The sequence below is a fragment of the Cryptomeria japonica genome, chromosome 5, assembly GCF_030272615.1.
Source record: "Cryptomeria japonica chromosome 5, Sugi_1.0, whole genome shotgun sequence".
NCBI lineage: Eukaryota > Viridiplantae > Streptophyta > Pinopsida > Cupressales > Cupressaceae > Cryptomeria > Cryptomeria japonica.
Window position 1 is genome coordinate 627669148 of NC_081409.1, and position 21782 is coordinate 627690929.

Consider the following 21782-nt stretch of genomic DNA (forward strand, 5'->3'; position numbering starts at 1 on the left):
CATGTCAGTCTGTAGGTAACCATTTGAGTGTTACGCCTATGCCTATAAGAGTTCATAACGCCTTTGTCTGCAATCACCGACGTTGGGATTCTTCCCAAAGGTCTATATTTCACTCGTTTAAAAGGTTTTTGGGACTTCTTAATCACTTGGTGAATTTATCAAGCTCCTAGCATGATTTCTGCATCTCTCTTACAAGTTTTCTATCTAGCATCCACCATCATCACATTCTTTAGAGAGCTCTTGAACTCAACTTTGTTCATCTAGGTGATAATTTATTGAGCACTGAAGGCGAGTTCTCTTTCTATATTTCTTTTTTTGGCATATCTATTGTTTCCAACTAGCATATTGACTATCTTGGTTATCTATCTTCACCTTTATCATTTTTCCTTTCACTTGTGGCTATTATTTTGGTTGTCCGTGGGGGTGGAAACACCAAAGTGGGAGTCTGACTGAGGTAGACCTCTTAACACAACCCCAACATTTTCCCTTTTCTCTGTGTGTAGGTTCATTATTGAGGGAAGGATTTCATTTTATTGGAAGCTTCAATCATGAACTAGTTGTAAGCTTCCTTTATCTTTCATTGTCTTCCTTTAGTTGTTCGTACTTTGCTCTTTTTGTTTTATTTAGCATAACATCAATATTTTAGTCATATTGTCACGTTTGTGTCCACTATTCGATCTATGTTCTCTGTTCGTATAGGATGTTAACATGTTGCACTAGTGTCCCAATTCTATGTGTTTATCTTAAGAACAAAGACTTAACAGAGTCCATTTCAAGGGTCTATGTGGAGTTAGTCGTTTAGTTTTGTACTTTGCATCCCTTAGCTCACCTTCAGTGTCAGTAAAGTGAGGTAGAGCGAAGGTTTATTTGTTCCTTTAAGTTCATCACTTTGAGGGTAGAAAATCTCATCCTCTATATCCATGGTTTTGTTTTGGTGAGGTGGCCATAGTACTTCTTGTCTATGTGTCATAGCATGGTGTTAGAGTGTAGAGGATGACCAACCCATGTTCTTAGTTTATGGAGGAAGTAAGCCTCCTAGGCCTTGCCTTTACCCATGTGATAGGAGTATCGCCCTTGGTCAAGAGTCTCCTAAGGTTGAGTTTGGTTTCTCCCTTGTGTCCTTGTTTGTGGGTAGGCATAGTGGGCCTTATCATGTTTGCGAGTTGTAGGCAACATTCATGATGCCTAACTTAATCTTTCTTGTTCTCTTTCATTCATGCCTGTGGAAGTTCATGGAGACCTCAAAGTTAATCATGATGATTATTCTTTGCATGTTCTCTTCTTGAGTAAATGGGATTAATGACCTAAATCATGTGCATTCCTTCCTTGTGTCACGTCTTTTGGTTGCAAGTAATTGTTGATTTGATTTTTTTTGTGGTCTTGAGTTTCTCTTGTGATTCTTAGCGCCTATGGATGACAAAGATGGTATTGGACAAATGAATGGTCATATTTATAGATTAGAAAGAGAATTGCATATATTCCCTATGGATGATGCCATATATTTCTAAGACGGTGAGTTGTGATATGCTCATGTTTATATGCCTCATTATGTTAAAAAGATGGATGTTTTTGCTTATGGTTAATGAAATAAAGTGCTTTATGCAAGAAGTGTGTTTGAATTTTACTTAGTGTGGACCATGATGCTTATACAATGAGCCTTGTCTAATATGTATTGCTTTAGAATTAAATAAAATATCTCTCTCCCTCTTCATTCTATTTGATGTTTGATTGAAAAAGAAATGACTAAGTAGTGCATTTTGTATCATTGAAACTGTTGAGTGCTTGTTCATGATGAGTGACCTTACACGTATGAAAATAATGTTGATTAGAGAAAAAATTTAGGTACAGGACCTAAGTCCCCAAACTCCATTTATGACCCTAGATAAATGAGTACATTTGATAGAATTTTGATTGTATTAGTAACTCTAAGAGACCTCATAACATTGGAATCAATATGTATTGTTGAAGAAGAAAGTGTTGAATGCATAGTAAATTTGATGTATTGTATGTTTAAGGTTGTGCATATGGAATTAAAACAATATTTACATTTCTTTTCTTGATTTGTAAATTTGAATGTCCTTAACCCAATAAGAGTTGTTTATGTATTTGGATGAAACATGAATGCCATGTATGATCAAGTAAATATGTAAAGTAATGATATAATTATCTTCCTCAATTGGGCTTTCGAAATGTGTATTTGTTTGATGAATTCTTGGTAAGAAGAATATTGGATAATGTGCTATCGAAGGATGGACTTTCCTATAAGCTAATGAAATCATTATACCTTGATGAATGTTATTCTCATGTAATGAAAAGAGATAAGTTCGACATGTGTAGGTTACAAATTAGTGATTACCACGCGAGAGTGCAAGTGAATTTGATAATGAGTATGGCATTTGTATCTATCCTTTGATAATGATGAGGAATTGTGAAAAGATGTAGTACAAATTTATGAATGACCTGTAATGTTATCTTGGAAAGAGAAAGATCATGGATTTTTGGGAGTACATTTACTCGTAAATGTGTTATTAATTTTTATTATTCACGTGAAAGGTAATGAACCTTCTTTCATAGTGACATTGCTTACTGCTACTCTCCAAAACTTGCCTATTTATGCTCTCAGTCTGTTTAAAATCCCTAGAAAGTTTGCGGAGGCAATTGAAAGAATCTTAAAAAAATTTCTTTGGTCGGGAGTGGAAGACAAGAATAGAATTCCCCTTATAGCTTGGAACAAAATTTGTTCTCCCAAGGCCTCTGGGGGGCTGGGTTTAAGTAATATTAGCTCTATGAATAATGCCTTATTAGCAAAACAAATCTAGAGAATGAAAGGGGAGGAAAGAGAGTGGAATTTAATCTGGAAAAATAAATATCTTCACATGCAACCTTCTGAGGAAGAATTTCTGGATAAATCTTTTACGGTTGAAGGTTCTGCAATTTGGAATGTAGTTCAATCGGCTAAAAGTTGGGTTGCTGCTGGAAGAATATGGAAATTGGGGAACAGAAGAAGTATAAGATTTTGGGAAGACAGATGGCTTATGGATAAACCTTTAGAAGAAATTCCAATCCTTAATGATTGGAAAGATTGGTTCAAAAACAAGCATGGGGGTTTGGTTAGAGACTACTGGAGAAATGGGAATCAGATTGAGTTTAGCCAGCATTGTCCGGGTTTAAAGTTTCTTGAGATTTTGCTTTCTTCTAAAATTTTGAGGGACAACAAAGAGGATAGTTTGATTTGGAGGGAGACCTCGGATGGGAATTACTCTGTGTCATCGGTTGTGGCTATCCACAACAAATTAATGAAAGAGATTCCTATTTGGGCTAAAGTGTGGAATACAAAATTAATTCCTAAAGTTAATATCTTTTTTGGATCTTTATCCAAAATAAGGTGTTGACTTTGGACAACCTTCAAAAGAGGGGATTTGTTTTTTCTAACAGGTGTTCTCTTTGTTGCAGGGAAGAAGAATCTGCTTGCCACATTCTCCACCAATGTACTTTCAGCCAAGAAATTTGGAAAATTATTTTTAGTAGGTGGAAGTTGAGCTGGGTTTTCCTGAACTCTCTAGGAGAGTCCTGGCAGTAATGGCACTATCCTAATTCCAACCCTAAGATTGTGGAGCTTTGGAAACTTACTTTCCCTAATGTTATCTGGAACATCTAGAAGGAGCACAATAATAGGATCTTTAGGGATAAATGTGCTAACCCTGAAGTTGTGGTGGATAAAATATATAGAGGTATATTCGAATATCTCAATGGTACTGATCATGGTTTAGAAGCTAATGAAGACTTTAATGATAGATGGAATCTTTCTATCACCAAATCTAGTAAGGAGAAGGGTAGGGAAGGTCTGGCGCGGTGCTTTCTACTTCAGGGATGGATAAAGGCCAACTTTGATGGGGTGTCGAAGGGGAATCTAGGTAAAGCTGGTTATGGGGGCATTGTGAGGAATTTTGCTGGAAGTTGCCTAGTGGCGGTCGTTGGTCCTCTGGGTAGTCAAACCAGTCATTATGCTGAAGCTTCAGCAGCTCTGAATACTTTGATTATTGCTAAGAACCTAAATCATGACAACTTATGGCTAGAGGGGGACTCACTAAATATTATCAAGTGCTTGAAGGGGGAAACCGAGCCATCATGGTCTATAGAAAACATAATTTTTAAAGTTAGAGAAATTATTGCTAGATTTAAAGTTATAATAATTGAACATGCCTTTAGAGAAAAAAATTTGGTTGCAGATGGCCTGGCGAACCTAGGTGTTAATTCTGAAGCTCAAAACATTTGGCATGGGGAAGATAATATCAATTTTAGTATTAAAGATCTCCTAAGAAAGGATAGATTCACGAGGAAAGAAGGACCACACAATTATGATAGTTGAAATGAGTAATTTATGCATTTATAGAAAGGTAATGATTACTTGGCAAAGTGGGAGAATCGTAATCAAAGATAATAACCATCCGCACAATTTGTGGGTTAATATTTTCAAAATTTCAAGAGACTACAGGAAAGAAGCTCTGAGTTTGCAGAAGAACAAAGGTGACATTTTGAAATTGAATATGGGAGGGGATCTAAGGAGGGAGGAACCATATAACATATCCAGATGAAAGGAAATGCCAAAAGTATGGACGAAGCTGGAAAAAGGGTCCCTAACAAATTTTATGGAGAAAATGGTTGATTACGATAAAGGTAGGGTTAATCTTGCAATCTCCAAAATAACTGAAAATTGGAGTAATGGGTCTTTTAAAATCCATGGTGTGAGGTTCAAATTGGACGCGGGCCTCATTGCAACTGTAATAGGTATGCCCCACTCAGGTCTCAATTTTTTTTAGAGATCTTAAAGTTTCCAATAACATGGTTAAAATTTTTCCTCGTAAGGAGAAGGAAAGGGCTAAAATAGGTAAATCCATGGGGGGTTATTATGATGCCTCCAACATCAAAAAAATTTGGGGTTGTGTGTTGAATGCTATCATGGAATACATATCAGTGGAGGGTCATTTTACTAGGGCCCAAACTTATCATTTTGTGCTATTAAACCACTTTAGGCATGAGCAAAGGGTTTCCCTGCCCTACTACCTCTTCAGGTCTTTGTCGAGGTCTCTCAACAAACACAACAAGAATCCTTTGAACCAGGTGCTTCATGGTGGCCTCATTCTGCTCATTTATGAGCACTGCAAAATCCTTGCCATTCAGGAAAACAAGAGATTGTTTGCTTCTCCAGGGAAAGGCAAGAGAAAGCTGGAGGAAGGCGGACCCAGCAAGGAAGAGTCGACTCAGAGCAAAAAGAGCAAGAGTGCTACTGGGATGAAAACCCAAAAGGACAAGAATGACATAGAGGATACTGGAAAAGATGGCAGTAAAATGGAAACGAATGAGTCTGGAGGTGAGGAAAGTTGGAAAGATGAGGACGTGTCTAACCAAGAGAATCCAATTCACAGTGCTAGCTTAGGCAATGTCAACAACCAGCCTGTGGTGGAGAAGGATGATAAGGTTAATGAGGAAAAAGAAACAGATTCTGAGAGGGAGAAGAATAAGGAACGTGAGAAGGAAACGACTAAGGATAGTTTGAATAAGGATATGGAGGGTGCTAGAGAAGGGTTATTCCTGTATAACCTCAAAAACCTTACCGAAGCTAGATTGGGTTTTGACAGGTGGACATATGAATTTCTAAAGAATATGGAAAAAAATGGTAAGCAGATGGATGAGAAAATGAAGGAAGACGATAGGAACTAGAAGCAATGGAAGCAGGACATAGAGGAAAAAGCAAAGAATATGGAAGCTCGGATTGACTATCTTGAAGATGGTAAAGCGACAATGAAAAATCTATTGGGAATTATTCTAAACATCTTGACTATTGTTACAAAGAACCTAGAGGAAATCTCTAAGGTCCTTGAAAGCTCTAGCTCTCCCAAACTAGTGGTGGACCTTGAGATTGATGAAGATGCTATCAAGATTGGGATCGGGGAATCTACTCCTGGTGGAGCGGCAAAGAGAACTAGGGCGAGCTTGAAGAAAGTTGTTGTGGCATCTGCTAAGGAAATCCCTAATCTTAGGGATAATATCAAAGAACTATATGGGATTAGCAATAACTTGGCTAATGCCCTGAAAAACATAAAATAGTTCCTTTTCTGTGCTTTGTCTGGTTTGGCCGGTTGTTGTTGGTTTTTTGGGGCTATTTTGCTGGTTTTTTCTTGTTGCTTTGCTGGTTTTTCTTATGTATGTTCCTTTTGGTTTCTTAATGCTATTCTCTCGTAAGGATCTTTTGTAAAAGGGTTTCGGGGCCCCTTCAAAACCGATTTTTACCTTAATCCAAAACCTTCTTTCATAGTAATGATATTGTAATGGTAAAAGTACTCCCCGTGAATGCAAACATCTAATACCAATGCCTATGTTGAGTGTTGTGAATAACTAATAATTGCTTTGTGTATCCATGGGATGGTGAAGCTATGTACCCATCCATGGAGGTTATGTTTGACATGAGGTTATGGGAGAACCGTACCATATATATGTTTATTTATTTGTTGTCACCCTAATAAGTTCCAACCCACAGGTTGTTGACATGTTGGTATGCGAAGGCACATTTTGTATGTTATAGAACTGATTGCATATTCATTTTGTGTTGATGAGATGATATAAGGTGATGATTTAATGTATTTCTAGAAGTCTGGTATTTCCTACATGTTTCGGGAGTAATTCTATTATCTTTTATGTTTTCTCTTGTGAAACTTATTATGGTCTGAAATGAGTGTTTGTACCAAATATATCTTCGATGATCATGTTGTCTATTAGGATTTCTTTGCTCATTGTGACTATATTGCAAATCAAGATGTTGTAGTTTTTTTTGGTTGAACCGCTTTTGTTAGGTCTGGGATAAGACAATATGTTTTTAACAAATTAAGTGTTGTATTGGTTTGTGTGTATTGGTCCAAGTGGTTGTACGTAAAGGCTTTTGATGTTGATTGGAAGGTGTGTCAACTTGGTGAGAACCCTCACATGTTTCTTTTACCTTCTAGATAATGTATTTTTGGGTCAATGCTATGTATGCATTTTATATTTTTTTGGATGACCTAGCAAAGTTTATTTATGATCTAATTGATATATATTGAGCATAGAAGAGAGAGATAAATGATGAGAAAATGGTGTCTAAGTAATGGATGTGAAAGTAGTGTCGTGAAGGAAGAGCGAAGATTCATAGATGTATAGATTAAACATATGAGTATACGTTGTGAACTGTTATCTACATTCTAACAATGTCATTTTGTATACAGTTCGATCTACTATTCCTATTATTTTGTAAGAGCAATTTTGTATCTCGCCTTGAAGATGTGATCTTCAGTTGAGCAAGTAATTTTTGTATCTTTCTTAAGGTTGTGTTCCTTAGTCAGCATATTCGAAGCAGTAATCTATTTGGGAGGAAGTATTGTTCATTGTACAACAATTATTTTATATATTGTGAGTTTGAATATCATCGTGGTTTTTCTCAATTTAGATTTTCCATGTAAAAACCTTGTTCTTGTTAGAGTTTTTTAATGATTAACTAATTTAAGTTCATGCATATGTATTAGGATAAATGTTGCTATTCAAATAACTTAATATGATCAAGTTTTTGTGAACGTTGATTCACCCCTCCTTTTAGCTTTCAACAGTGTTCAACCATTTGTATCAAAGCTTTGGTTCCTGACGGGTCAGCTTAACCATTGAGGTAGATCTTGGATTTTGAGCACTATGTTTGAAGAAGAATTTAATGACATGGTTGATATGGATCAAAATGGTTGGAATTATGTGGATGGTATTGTTGACATGGAAGGCGAATTGAGATTTGCTTTTGTAGACCTCGATGATAGCAAAGAGAAACATAAAAAGGCAGTTGAGAAAATTTATTTTTAAAGAACCCTATTTGATAAAGGAAAGAAAGTCATAGATGAATTTGAAACAAAGCTTGATGAGAAGACCGGAGAATGCGCAAAGCTTGAAGAAGTTGTTAAACTCGAGGAGAAACTGAAAGTTGCAAAAGATCATATTGATAATGGATTAAAACTCAAAGGTGGCAATGAAGTGCTAGATGTTGTTTTTAATTTTTTAGAGACAAATTAGAGATGAGAGTGGAGTTGGCTTTGAAGAAGGTGAATGTTCTAAAGGGGATAAATTAAAAGATAAGATTAAATATAGAAAAGCTCAGAAAAATTGAAACTTCAAAAACTCGAGAGATGTCTGGAGAGATCCTTTTGCTCCTATTAGGTATCCATCCTTTAATGGTAATTGTTTTTCATGTAATGGATTTGGACATAGAGCTAGTGAATGCAAAATTCAAAACATAAACCAATCTATTAGCATAAGATGATACTCTTGCAATAAGTTTGGGCATAGGGCTACTAAATTCAAAAGTAGGATGATGAGAAATAGATACAAGAATTTAAGTTATGTTCATTCTTTCAATGGAATATGTTATGCTTGCAATACATATGTACATAGCTTTTGAATGTAGGACAAATAGTCAATTCAAATATAACAAAATGAGTGGTGGCTAAAACTCAGAGAGGTCTGATATGTCATAATTGTAACTAGATGGGTCAAATTGCAAAATATTCATAGAAGCATATCTAAAAAATCTAATGACCCAGAAAAAAAGATTGATATCAATGAAGAAAAGGAGATGATGAAGATGAAACGGGTGAAGAAATCCAATGATAAGACTGAAGAAAAGATTGAGGTTGGATCCACACCTTCTATGGGTGCATACCCTTCTTCCGATAACTAGCTCAGATAGTTGTGTCTAAGAGGGAGATTTAAAATCATATATTTCATCCCCTCTTGGCTTGGTATTGGGTTGTTCTCAGCATGACAAAAGTATGAAAGTTATTTTTGGTGGATTTTAAGCGAGTTTGATGGTTCAAAACTTTTTCGGTGACTTTGGATATATAGTGTATCATATTTTTCAAAAAACCCTAGATGATGATTATATATTACTCATTCGAAATTCATTTGTGCGAATGTGATAAGCAAATTATAGATTATAAAGAGAAGTGAAGAAGAATCGGTGAAAGGTAAAATTTCCTTAATTGAGATATGCATTTATGGTGAGCCCTAATATTATTAGTGGTAATAATGAGGCAAGACCTAGTTCCGAATTTAGACCATTTTTTTCAGTGACAAGCGATCTAATTGGTGCATTTTCTATTGTTCCTAGCAAAGTGGTTTGTAAAGAAGATATTTTTAGTTATATAAATGTTTCTTTGGAAGAGCATGTGTTGGAAGTATGTGTTGTTGTGGTTGTAATTGATGTCAAACTTATTGTTCTAGATAGTTGTTGGTATGGAAAGTCTATGATGCAGAGATATCTTGCTATATTGGTGTTGTAATTATTCTATTGGTTGTTCCAGAAGTGTTTGAGTTTGGGAGGTTCTGTTGATGTTGTTTCGTATTGTTATCTTCTTTGGTTATGTTTTTGGCATTATGGATATGTTAGTTTTGTGGTTTAGAGATATCTTTGTGTTATTTGGATGTTGTGGTATGTTTCATAGCCTATTGTGACATTCTATGTTAATCCTACATTTTTGCCTAGATATGATTTGTGGAAGGAAATTTGACGAGTTATGGTCTCACCATAGTGTGTGGAGATCTAGATAAGAGTTATTTGCACTGGAAAATATGTTTTGGCCATTAATTATCTACATGGGCATGTATTACATGTTGAAACATTGTGGGTTATGTTCCAATATTTGCAAATTGATGGATTGGTCTTAGGAAGATGTGTTTTGGTCCCCTCTTTCTCCTAAAGTGGATTAGTGTGCATGTTTTTGGTCTAGAAGATTTATTTTGTTTCAGGCAGACTTGGTTCAGGTTTTGATAATCTATCTTATATATAAAGAATTGATGTAAAGATGGCGATGTGGGTGTGGAAAGGAAATATATGTGGCAGAGAATGTGATGTGGTGATATTTAGCAAAATTTAGTGAAGAGCGGAGAACAAGAGTTGTGTTCGAATGATATGCAAGTTGTTGAGACTATAGCAGAAATCTAAGACAGTGAGTTAATAGATAAGGTCTAAGTTGTGTGTGTTAATGTTTGTCGCTTGATGCAGAGTTCAATGACAACTTCATGATTGGGAGATCCTTCTTTTCAAAAAAAAATTATTGTATCTTGCCATGTTGTAGTTAGCATCAAGTTTGCAAGTCATTTTTGCATCTTGCCCCAAGAGCATTTAGCCTTGGTCTACAAGTCCAGAGCAATGAGCTCATTTTATTATAATTTGATATTCATAGTGGATATATTTTGTAAGCAGGTGCTCATCATGGTTTTTTCCTATTTGGGTTTTCCACGTAGAAAATCTTGGTGTTGATGTGTTGGTTTTGTGTTGTTGTTTAATTGCTTATGTGCTACATTAATTTTTGGTTCAGACTAATTCACCTCCCCTCTCAATCATGTCTTGGGTTCAATAGTATGATCAAATCAAATTTAATAATTTTAAGAGAATTCATCTAGTAGATGGTGTGCAGAGTATGCTAGTTTAGGGCATAAGGGTTTGGATGCTTGGAGTAATTTTCCTATGTTTAATGATGAGGATATTATTAAGGTAGTATTAAGTAGTATTCATGGAGATTGTTTATACTTAGATCAACCATATTAGATTTTAAAATAACCCTAAGGGATATGACTAGTTTATGCTCATTTGGAACCATGCCTGCATTGAAGTCTGTAAAGAATGATGAAGTGAACAAATTGATTGGTGTTGTTATGATAAAAGAGCCCTATAGATTGATACCATTATTGACTTGGTAGTCAGATATACAACTATGGGAATTTGATATAAGGTGTATTACAAGAATTGTGAAGGTTTGACTTCTTCTATGACACTATACGTGGCCTATAAAATGGTGAAAGAAAATGTTGACTATGATCTTTGTGAATAGTTGAGGTGATAGTCATTGCATAACCTCCAGTTGATGAAGACTGATTTGTACCCCTTCCAATATGGATCACTTATTGTATGCTTGGTATTCTGTTTTCTCAATGCATTACTAGGATTAAGCAATGTAGTATGGAGAAGAGATGTTCCAGTCAGTGCTCAAATTAAAATATATTTGTATAATTTGGATGATTGTGATGTTTCTTATCACAAGTTCTTTTCAGATATTCAAAAAGAGATGATTGTGAGGATTTGGATTCCTCCGAAAATTGTTGAATTATACAAAGATGATATTAACTTTCTAGTAGACAAGGACAATTGTTTCATTGAAGTTGTTATTCCAAGAACTTCAAGGGTGAATAATCTTCCTTGTGAAGTATCAGGAGATGTATGCATGAACATTGTGGAGATAATTCTTAAGATGTCAAAAGATATAAATGCAGAAGATTTGGGAGAAACCCAACAAGATTGAGATTGTGTCGAAAGGCAAGAAAACAAGGAAATCATTTGTAGAAGCATCTACTTCCTCTTCTAAGGTGTATAAAGATAAATAGATATCAAATGAAATTGGAGAAGTTGTCATTGTTGAAAGTGGTGAAGAAAACTCAGAGAAGGCCATTTTGTAGATAAGTGCTACAACAAAAAAGATGATTTTTTTCCTTGTCTCTTTAGAGGAAGGCTTGTTTTATGAAGAAAAAGTACTCGAAACACTTGGGAAGGTTCGAAAAGTGTTGGTGAGATATCTCACTATTTCAGCTTGATGTTCTCCTAGAAGTGTTGATAGAATTGTTAATTGAGCAAATGGCTACGATTGTTGGTGATCATAGTGAATCTACTGAATCTTGCATAGAAGGAAAAGTGATGGATAAAATGACATAAAGGTTCCTAAAGGAACTTCGTGATCTTAAGTTAAACTTGGTTAATTTTAGGAAAATGATGGATAATGCATCTCGGTTGTACATATATTTCTTAAGATGTCTTGTAGTTACAAAGCAATTCAAAGATGAGATAGATTCCATTGAGTCAAAACTTAAAGAGTTAGCCCAATCTTTTAATATCTACAAAGATGTTAATGGTGCAATGAGGTCCAAGGCTCAATATCTCCATTCTTAGTTGTTTGTGAGGCAAAAAGAAAAGAGAAGAATGTATGAAGTTGTTTAATGGACTCAAGGATGGCATGGAATTATAGTTGTCCACTTTTCTCAGATTATTGGTCGATGCAGAAAAGTTTGAGCAGAGTGTAGTTAATATCAATATCTTTGATGTTGCAATGAATTTATGTGTTGATTGTGTGTGTTAGGGTATAATTTTGTCTAATACTATTCGTGCATAGAACTCTTCCTTTGTTGGTTTGAAGAAATTGTACAAGAATATTTGTCTTGGAAATGTTTGACAAGTATTTATGTTTTCATTTGCTTTTTGGAGATTTCTGTTAAGGGGAGTTGTAGTTTTTCTCTATGTTTTTTTTGGCTTGAGGAGTTACCCTTTGTCATTGTTGTCAAAGGGGGAGAAATATTGATAGGGGGAGAAGCAAAGGAAATATTTTTGCAAAAGTTTTTTTTTGCCATCAATGACAAAGCGGGAGATTTTTGCACTTATAGATGTCTTTGTTTTCATTGATGTCAAATCTTTGTCAATCGTACATGAACTGGTTGTTTCTAGTGATCCAGATATGTATATATTTAATTGATACATGGTGTATCTATTTATTGGTCTAGATGTGTATTCATATGATACTATGTTACATAATTGATTGCAGATTCACACTGCATTGATGAGATGATTTAAGGTGACAATTTAATGTGTTTTGGAAAGTTTGGTATTTCCTACCTAGTCAAGAAGTAATTCTATTCTCTTTTGTGTTTTCTCCAATGAAACTTATTGTGGTCTATAATGAGTGTTTGTATCAGATATATATCTCTAATGATCATGTTGTCAATTGGGATTGATTTTCTCATTGTGACTATGTTGCAAATTAAGATATTGTAGATCTTTTGGGGTGAACCACTTTTTTTAGGTCTGGGATAAGACAATATCTTTTTAAAAGATCAAATGTTATATCAGATTGTGCATATTGGTCTAAGACATTATGCTTAAAGGTCTTCGATGTTGATTGGAAGGTGTGTTGACTTGGTGTGAACCCTCACACATTTCTTTTACCTTTTAGATAATATATTTTTTTTGTCAATTCTATGTATACATTTCATATTATTTTGCCTAACTAAGTGAAGCTTATTTTGGATCCGATTGATATAAATTGAGCATAGAAGAGATATATAAATGATGATAAAATGGTGTGTAAGTGATGGAAGTAAAAGTACTGTCATAAAGGAAGAGCAAAGATTTAGAGATGTACAGAGCAAATATGTAGTGTCCACCCTTGACTTGACTTTTATTTCATGCATGATAGACTTATCTAGACTATTTCTGATGTTTTGGATTATGATTATATATGTGTCTTAGTTACTCATTATGATGCTAGACATTATCTAGACATATGCTATTTTGATGATTTATATGGATGATGATGCTATCATTATTGCTCATGTGATTTGATGGATATATGTGTTTGATGGATCATATATGCTTGATGGATTCTATATGCATCTCTATGTTGATGGATTATTGATAGTTTATATTGATCATGGATTTGATGCTATTATGATTACTCTAACCCTAGTTCATGATTACATATGATGAGTTGATTATGCTACGTGTTTGTTAATTGTATGACTGTCTTCATGAGAGGGACGATGTCACATCACTCATTGCGAGCAGGATGTGTCGTTGTGATTCCCTATCACTTGTCTGTTGTGATATATGTATATATTGCATCATTGTTTCGTGGTTCAAGGATTCACATGTACCAGACACTGACTCCACCTGGCTCCACAGGTTTGAGCGTGTCTTTAAATCCCAATGGTATGTGGTTCAGAGATGGCATGAGTTCCCTTCACATACTCTAGGTCTAAGTTGTTCACCTTGAGTCGTCAGCGTCTTGGTGTAATTCACCATGTCAGTTAGTGAGTTGTGGCCTTGTGAGTATGCTAGTTATTGTTGATTTATTTGATGTATTATGTGTGGTTTTATAGTTAATAATGTTTAATTTAAGTTATTAGATTATTGACCTTTTGAGTATTTAATTATTTAATGTTTATTTATTTATTGTTGGTTTATGGTTTATTTTATATTTGTTGTTTATTAATGACCTTTAGCTTTAATTTTGATTAATATTTATCTAAGGTTATTTTATTATTTTATTTATCCTTTTGGTTTATTTAATTAATCTTAGCCTATAGTGTTTGTATAATTAAACTATTAAATATGTGGGGGTAACAAAAGTAACTTATGTTATATCTCTTTTTACACCCACTTATATTTATAAAAGCGCGTTTATATTATCCCTACCTACCCTCTATTCTCATTGGATGGATTTTAAATGAGAAATAAAAATATAACCTAAAGTGGCTTGGTAGAATATATTGTATTTTTGAATATTTTGATTGGTTGAATGGGAGGCTTGGTTTTCTTTTTATTTGGTCGCCTGAGCTTGTTGTCGGGTTACCATTCTAGAGTCTTTTATAAGAATTTTGGATTTTGGGAGCTTGGATTTTCATTTGAAGCTTGTTGGATTTCTTGTGGACGCTTCATTGGATTCTTTCCCATTACTTCTATTTGTAGGTTAGTGGAATCCCTTCTTTTGTTTTTGGCTTTAATTTTCCAATATTCTTAGTGTTTGCAAACTGTGTGCATAATATTTTTGGGGAAAATAGTATTTGTATAGTTTAAGTCATAGCCATGGAGAAATATTTATTTGCATAAATTTTATTATAAGGTTAAACATTAGGAATGGGAAAAATACTTTATTTTCATTGGTTGGGAGTTATGTCGCTAGCACACGGCTGTGCATTTTAGTTTGTTTATCTAGGATGAAATTCCGTCCTTCTTCCAGTGAATGATGTTGGGTTTTGGTTTCTTTGTGAATCTGGTTGTTTGAAAGAGATTGGGACTTTTAATTTGATTTTGTGAGTTTCTTGACTGGCATTACCGTCAGAGAGTGGTTTCAGTGATTTCTTCCTTATCTCTCTGCCATTGTTGTTTCTATTTGGCATTTTGATTTTCCTAAGCTTTGTGTTGAGTGGAGATTGTGTTTTACTGTTCGATGGTAATGATTCTATAAGTTTTATAAGTGTTAATGGATTTAAGCTTTTATGATTTCAAATTGCAATTTATCATTCATGTGTTTATGGTTTAGTAATCCGTTTGTAGCTCTTGGTTTGCCTTGTCAAGGCGACATTTATCATTTTGGTTTTGGGGCTTAATCATTTTACCTGATTTTTAATTAAAATTCTAAACTTAGCCATTTTTCATGTGTTTCTCCTCTCTGTATTATATGTGCTCATTAATTTATCATATGCGCTAAACATTTGATCAGATGCGCTAGATATTTAATCATATGCGCCAGACTGTCGATCATATGCGCTAAACATTTGATCAGATGCACTAGATATTTAATCATATGCACCAGGCTGTCGATCATATGCACCTTTCTGTTGAGTGTATGCTTCATAACTGATCAAAAGTGCTTCAGTAATGGTCAAATGCACTTTAGTAATGGTCAAATGTGCTATTCTATTAATCAGGTGCGCTAATCTATGGTTTAAGAGTATTTTGTCAGTTTGGAGATTGGTTTCAGATTTATTTGAGTTTGATTTTTTTTAGTAGAGGCATTTTGGATGTTTGATGATGTTTGATGATGTTTTTCTAAGTTTTGTATTTGTTAGATCGATGATTCTTTTGATGAATTTTGCTTCTATATATTGTTTTGCTTCGCTTTTATGGTTTTGTGCCTCTCATGTGGAGAATTCATGATAGAGAGGATTGGTTTATTGCTCTTGATCAACAAGTTGATGAGCCTAGCTATTGGTATTTATATCATTTATTGAGCAGATTTGATTGCCTTATTATGACTTTGATGCCATATCTTGATATGAGGCTCCTTGATGTTATTTGGCATTATGATTATTGATTGTCCATGTATGTGCATGGTTGCATGTTGTTGGTTATGGTTTTCAGATTTATATGTTGCTATGAGCCTCTTGTTATATTTATATTTGGGAACATTTTATGGGGAGTGGGCTTCCTTGTGATGACCAAAATCATGAGAGATAGGCTTGCATGAGGCTCCTTGTATAAAGTAGGATAGCATGATGGAGACTTAGGATCAACAAGTATGCTTTTTGACTTGAAATTTTAGAACTTTTGCCCCCAGTTATTTTGATATTAGGGGAGATCAACTCTTTCTCTTTTTGCTTCATAGGATTTTTATCCTTGACTTTGATTTTTGTGGAGTCTAGTAGCTTTTGATTTTGATTTGGACCAAAGGACTTTTATTTATTATTGACTTTTAGATTTTTCTTTTCAAATCTTAATTTTTGATCCCCAATAAGTGAGGGCTTTTGTGATTCTTGTTGATCCAAGTCTGGAAGTGGAGTGGAAATGGAATGAGTGGATGAAATGGTAAGGCTATGTGAGTTCTCAAGAGGGTTGGCGATACACTCAATAGATTCTTCGCTGGAACCACTCTTAGGACTATTGATATTAAGAGTTGCTTGCACCACTAGAGGAGATTTGCATTTAGACTTAGTAGCCACAACACTAGGTGGTTCACCCCCAATTCCTTGATATTGCAAATTGTTTGTAGATTGTTCCTGTCGACAAAATGTGTTAGGAGATAGTGGGAGTTGATCAACATGAAAAATATACTCACCACATCCTATGTCTTTAAACTTCAACTTTTCTTTTAGCTCTGCTTGTTTTGATGTAGAAGCTTTCAAGGATTCAGGATCCACATATGTTGAAGATGGAATAGCTTCTCGATTGACTGGTATTGTTATTTCTGTTCTAGGTCACAGATTGTTGCAATATATGAATGGATTTGGGTCAGCATTAACTGTTATTTCAACTCCATTGTGAGGAAACTTAATGCATTGGTGATATATAGATGGGACTGCCCTCATTTCATGAATCCAAGGATGTCCTAGTAATATATTGTATGTGTGATCCAGGTCTAGGACTTGACAAACCACATCCTTTGTAACTGGCCCAACTCTGAGAGGCAAGGTGACTGTGCCTTTGGATGAACGCTCTTCATCATCATATTCCTTGATGGTAATTTTGTTTCTAGAATTCACAACTTTATCAGAATATCCCAATTGTTTAATAGTGCTCAATGTACAAATGTTTAGACTTGCTCCTCCATCTATCAAGACTCGTTTTATTCGATGTTTGTGTATGAAGGCTTCAATGTGTAATGGTGCATTATGTGGCTGACTTACAGAGGCGTCATCGGCTTATGTGAATGTAAAGGAGTGTGGAACAGAAAGGTATCCCACCATGGCTTGAAACTGGTCCATGTTCAGATTAGTAGGGATAGTAGTGTCTCTCAAGATTTTGTCAAGAATAGCTTTATGTGCGGGGGATATGCGTAAGAGCTCAAGGATTGAGATAAGCGCAGGTGTCTTCCCTAACTGTTCTACAAGGTCATACTCAAGTTTGGTCAATGAAGAAGTACTATTTTTAGCTGGAGCACCTTGCAAAGTGAATTTACCTCGACGGGTTGTGACATTACATTCAGAGGTAGGTTCGGAAGAAGATCCAATGCCTTTTAGGACAATCTTGGGTCTTTGGGTGGAATTCTCAGGCGTTTTGTCCTTGATGATAATGGTAGAGACATAATTATCCATTGAAATGTGATTGATAGTTGAATCATAGTTATAGGATGCTTTGGTATAGTTGGTTTGGTCATTTGTGGCTTTAGCTTTTCCCTTGTCATGCTTTGGGAATGGTTCCTTAAACATCTCATGTTCGTGATTGGATGACTGTCCTTCAATCTCAATGTCACCTCTATCAATAAGATCTTGTATGATGTTCTTCAGTCGATGGTAATTTCATGTCTTATGACCTTTGCTCTTATGAAATTCACAATATTCATCATCATTCCACCAATTTGGTTTGACCTTTGGCTCATATGGAGGAAAATCTGGAATTGTGATTATCTTGTTTGCCACTAGCTTTTTGAAAATGGACTCAAGTGGTTCTCCCAATGGAGTGTACTTCCTTCGTGACTTTGAAGTTGTTTGAGTATTCACTTGATTGTTTGTAGAGATTGATCCAGAAAAAATGATTTTGGGTCGCACTGTATTGGCATCAACAACACCATCATTGACTGTGTTCTTGTTTTTATTCCAAAATCTTGGCTTGTCTTTTCCTTTAAAGTCCTCTTTGTTTTCCTTGAATATCTTAATGACTCCTTGTTCAATTAGGACCTTCTCTGTTGCTAAGCCTTTTTCAATGATGTCGTTGAAGGTGGACAAACAAGCTTTTCTTAAGTCATAACCAATGTCTTTGTTATCATTTTGGGTGAACATCTCTACCATTTGTTTTTGTGGAATTTCACAAGAGCATCTACTGGCTAGATTTCTCCATCTTTGTAAAAATGATGAAAAAGATTCTCCATCCTTTTGCTTGGTGTTGCACAAGGTAGTGACTGATATGTCTCTCTCTATGTTGTATGAGAAATGTTGAATAAATGCCTCTGCTAAGTCACCCCATGACTTAGTACCAGGTGGAAGTTGGGAGAACCATTCCATAGCTTGACCACATAAGCTCTGTGGGAATAATCTCATCAAATATGTCTCTTCTGCTGCTACCTCAATGCAAGCTGTGAAAATCTTATAGGTGCCTTAGGATCTCCTTTTCCTTTATACTTATCAAACTTAGGCATCACAGAGTGTGTAGGAAATGGAGGCATTGGAATGCTTTTATCAAATGGATAGGGACATATGTCTCTCATTGTGTAAATTGGCTTCGGTGTATTTATGTCCTCCATTTTCTTTTGTAAATCCTTAATTTGTTGTTCCAAATTGTTCTTAGGTGGAGACCGACTTCTTGAACCATACCCCATGCTTGAACCAATGTGTGGAGGAGAAGCATGTTGCATATATGGATGGTATTGATCATACACATGTTCATATGGAGGAGGTCTATAATGATGTTGCGTATATGGACCAGTTGGTATAGAGTCATGATGAGGAGCAGAATATCTGCTTTGTCCATGTATACCATACTCTTTAGGAATTTCATGAGTTTGTTCTAGTGTGTTGCCCCCAAATTTGACACGGGGTTTCCTTGTGTCTAGATTTTGATCATGCCTTTGGATATCCAATTGCTTTGGTGGTTGATCCTTAGCATTGGTATGTGATTGAGTATATTTTTCAGCATCATATGCTTGACCTTGTGTATGTAGGACCTCAGGTTTTTGAAACAAAGATGATGGTGATTTAGGAACAAGATGTGGTCCTCTATTTCCTCCACTTTTAGGCCTCATTTGATCCATGTTGAGGTGAGGTTGTTGCAAAGGTCGATTTTCCATTATTTGAGACATGTCAAAATCATGAGGGATCTTGGCTCCACTTTGTGCCATCACTTGTAAGAAGTATTGTCAATCCCTTCTCATTATTTCCTCAACCAATCTATTGAAACAGGGATCCATAATGGTGTCTTCCACTTCTGCTGAATGTACGGAAAAGTTGTCTATATTGTCATTGTGTGTATCATTGTTGCTTGTAGTGTCTATGTGCTCAACATTTGGAATGTTTCTATAAGCATCCATGTCAGGTAATGTAGTATGATCAGAATTGAAAAAAGATATCATTGTCATATTCATAGGAACTCATGTTTGTGGACTCTTGAGCCTCTTTAGTTTATCTCCTAGATTTTTGGGAATGGGTTTCAACCATGAACTAGGTATTGACCAAGATGCGTGAGATTAGATGAAAGATGGAAAGAGTATGGAAGACCAAGAGTTGGATGGAATGTAAATGAATCTAAGGTTTACTTGCAATGTCCAAAGTGTCAAACCAAGTATGTGTGTAGTAGAGTAGGTGTGGCTTCCAAAGAGATGATAGTTTCTCTTGATGAGGTAAGTTGACCTTGACTCTAAGTAAGACCAAATGAGACCCAAAGGTGATAGACCTTGATGAGGGACCACTTAGCAAAATGTTGTTGTATGTAGTGTGTTGACAAAGTATGATGAGGACAAGCAAGTGACCTTTTGACTCAAGTTTAGACAAATTTGAATGTAATGCAAGGTGTAAAGCAATGATGGATTTTGTGAGAATCAAAGATAGGTTGAATGCTAGATGAAAAACCAGAGAGATACCTAGGAAGCTCAATAAGTCTGAAACTAACTATTTCTTGTTTGCTGGACTGTAAAAGTTTTTCAATTCTGAACACAGATGTGTCTATATACTTCACAGATGCGCTTAAATGACACAAACGCTATTCTGTCAGACACAAATGCGCTTAAATGACACAGACGTGGTTCTGTTAGACACAGACGCGTTTCTGAGATGTTGTAAGTGCAATGTTGCTCAAAGGACACAAACATGTTTCTGCCCTTCACAGACACGTTTAGATGACACAGACGCAGTTCTGTCAGACACAAACACATTTCTGCAAACTTTGTGCAATTTTTCCAATCTGTGAAGTTGTTTTGTTGTGACCAAATCTGAATGTTTGACTATTTTTTGTGACAAGAGGACATAGTGTTGATGAGGACTCAATGTTTGCAAGTGTTTAGACTTTAAAATGACTCAAAGAAAAGTGTGTTGTTTGATGTAAAATTGTTTTGCATACACTTGAAGAGATAAAAGACACAATGTTTTGATGTTTGGTCTTTGAATGTCTGATTGTTTAAAATAAGTCAACTACAATTCTTATGGTTAGCTAGGACAATAGTTGTTGATTCCCACATGAAGCTATGCTATTTAGAGCGGATACTTAGATGCTTGAACCCACTGGCTCCACCCTCAGCACTCACTTCTTAGGCAACCAAGCATCAGTCCCCATGAAAACTCCTCGTGGTGAACTTTGTATCTCTACTAAGAACCGTATGTGTGTGGGCCACTCTAGAGGTCTGACCTCCTGCCCCAACAACTAGAAGGATTTTGGCTTCTAAAACAAAAAGGTGCTAGTAAGGGCATCCGCTTATATGGCCATACATGCAGCACTTTCAACTTTGTAAATATAGAAGGCTCCCAACCGGTAGGGGTTATGCCCTACAAATGATCAAATAAATTTGATCAAATGGGTTTATGGGGAGACATAGTGTCAGTATGAACTAATCAACACACGTTATCGATAGTTTTCACCATAAATATAGCTGTTTATAGTGGTTCGGAAGAGGTGGGTTTTCTTCGCTACCACTTGGGTCGTTCTCTCCTCACTAGTAGTCCTAATGACCACACGGGGAGACAAACCCTCTAAAGATGAAACAAAAAGAGCCTATTGCTCAAGACACAAAAGACAATGGTTCAATTTTAGAGCACCAATTGAAGTGTTTGCTAGTCTATGAAAATAAGGCACACAATAAAGATAAAAAAACCCTTGCCAAAATTTTGCAACAAAGATTTGTTAGTAGTTTTGCAATAATACCCCTCCTGCAAGCACACAAGTTAGGTAAATTTTAGATCCAAAAGATTTTGTGAAAATAGGGGCCTTCAACAAAACAATTTTGCTTTCAAGACAAGCTGCACCAATTTTGTTAGCTAGATCTGAAGATGTTAGCTCAAAATAAACTAGATTTGAAATCTGAATGATGAAAAACCAAATCAAAGAAACACAGATGCGGTTATCAGAAACACAAACATTATATAAATTCACAGACGTGGCTCAATTTGACACAGACGCAATTCCTGAACATAGACGCGGTTCCTAAACACAAACGCATCTGAAAACCTCACAGACGCGACTAGGGAGTACATACGCGTTCCCAAAAATCTGCAAAGAAAAAATAAAATACTGTCGAAGGCGCAAACGCGATTCC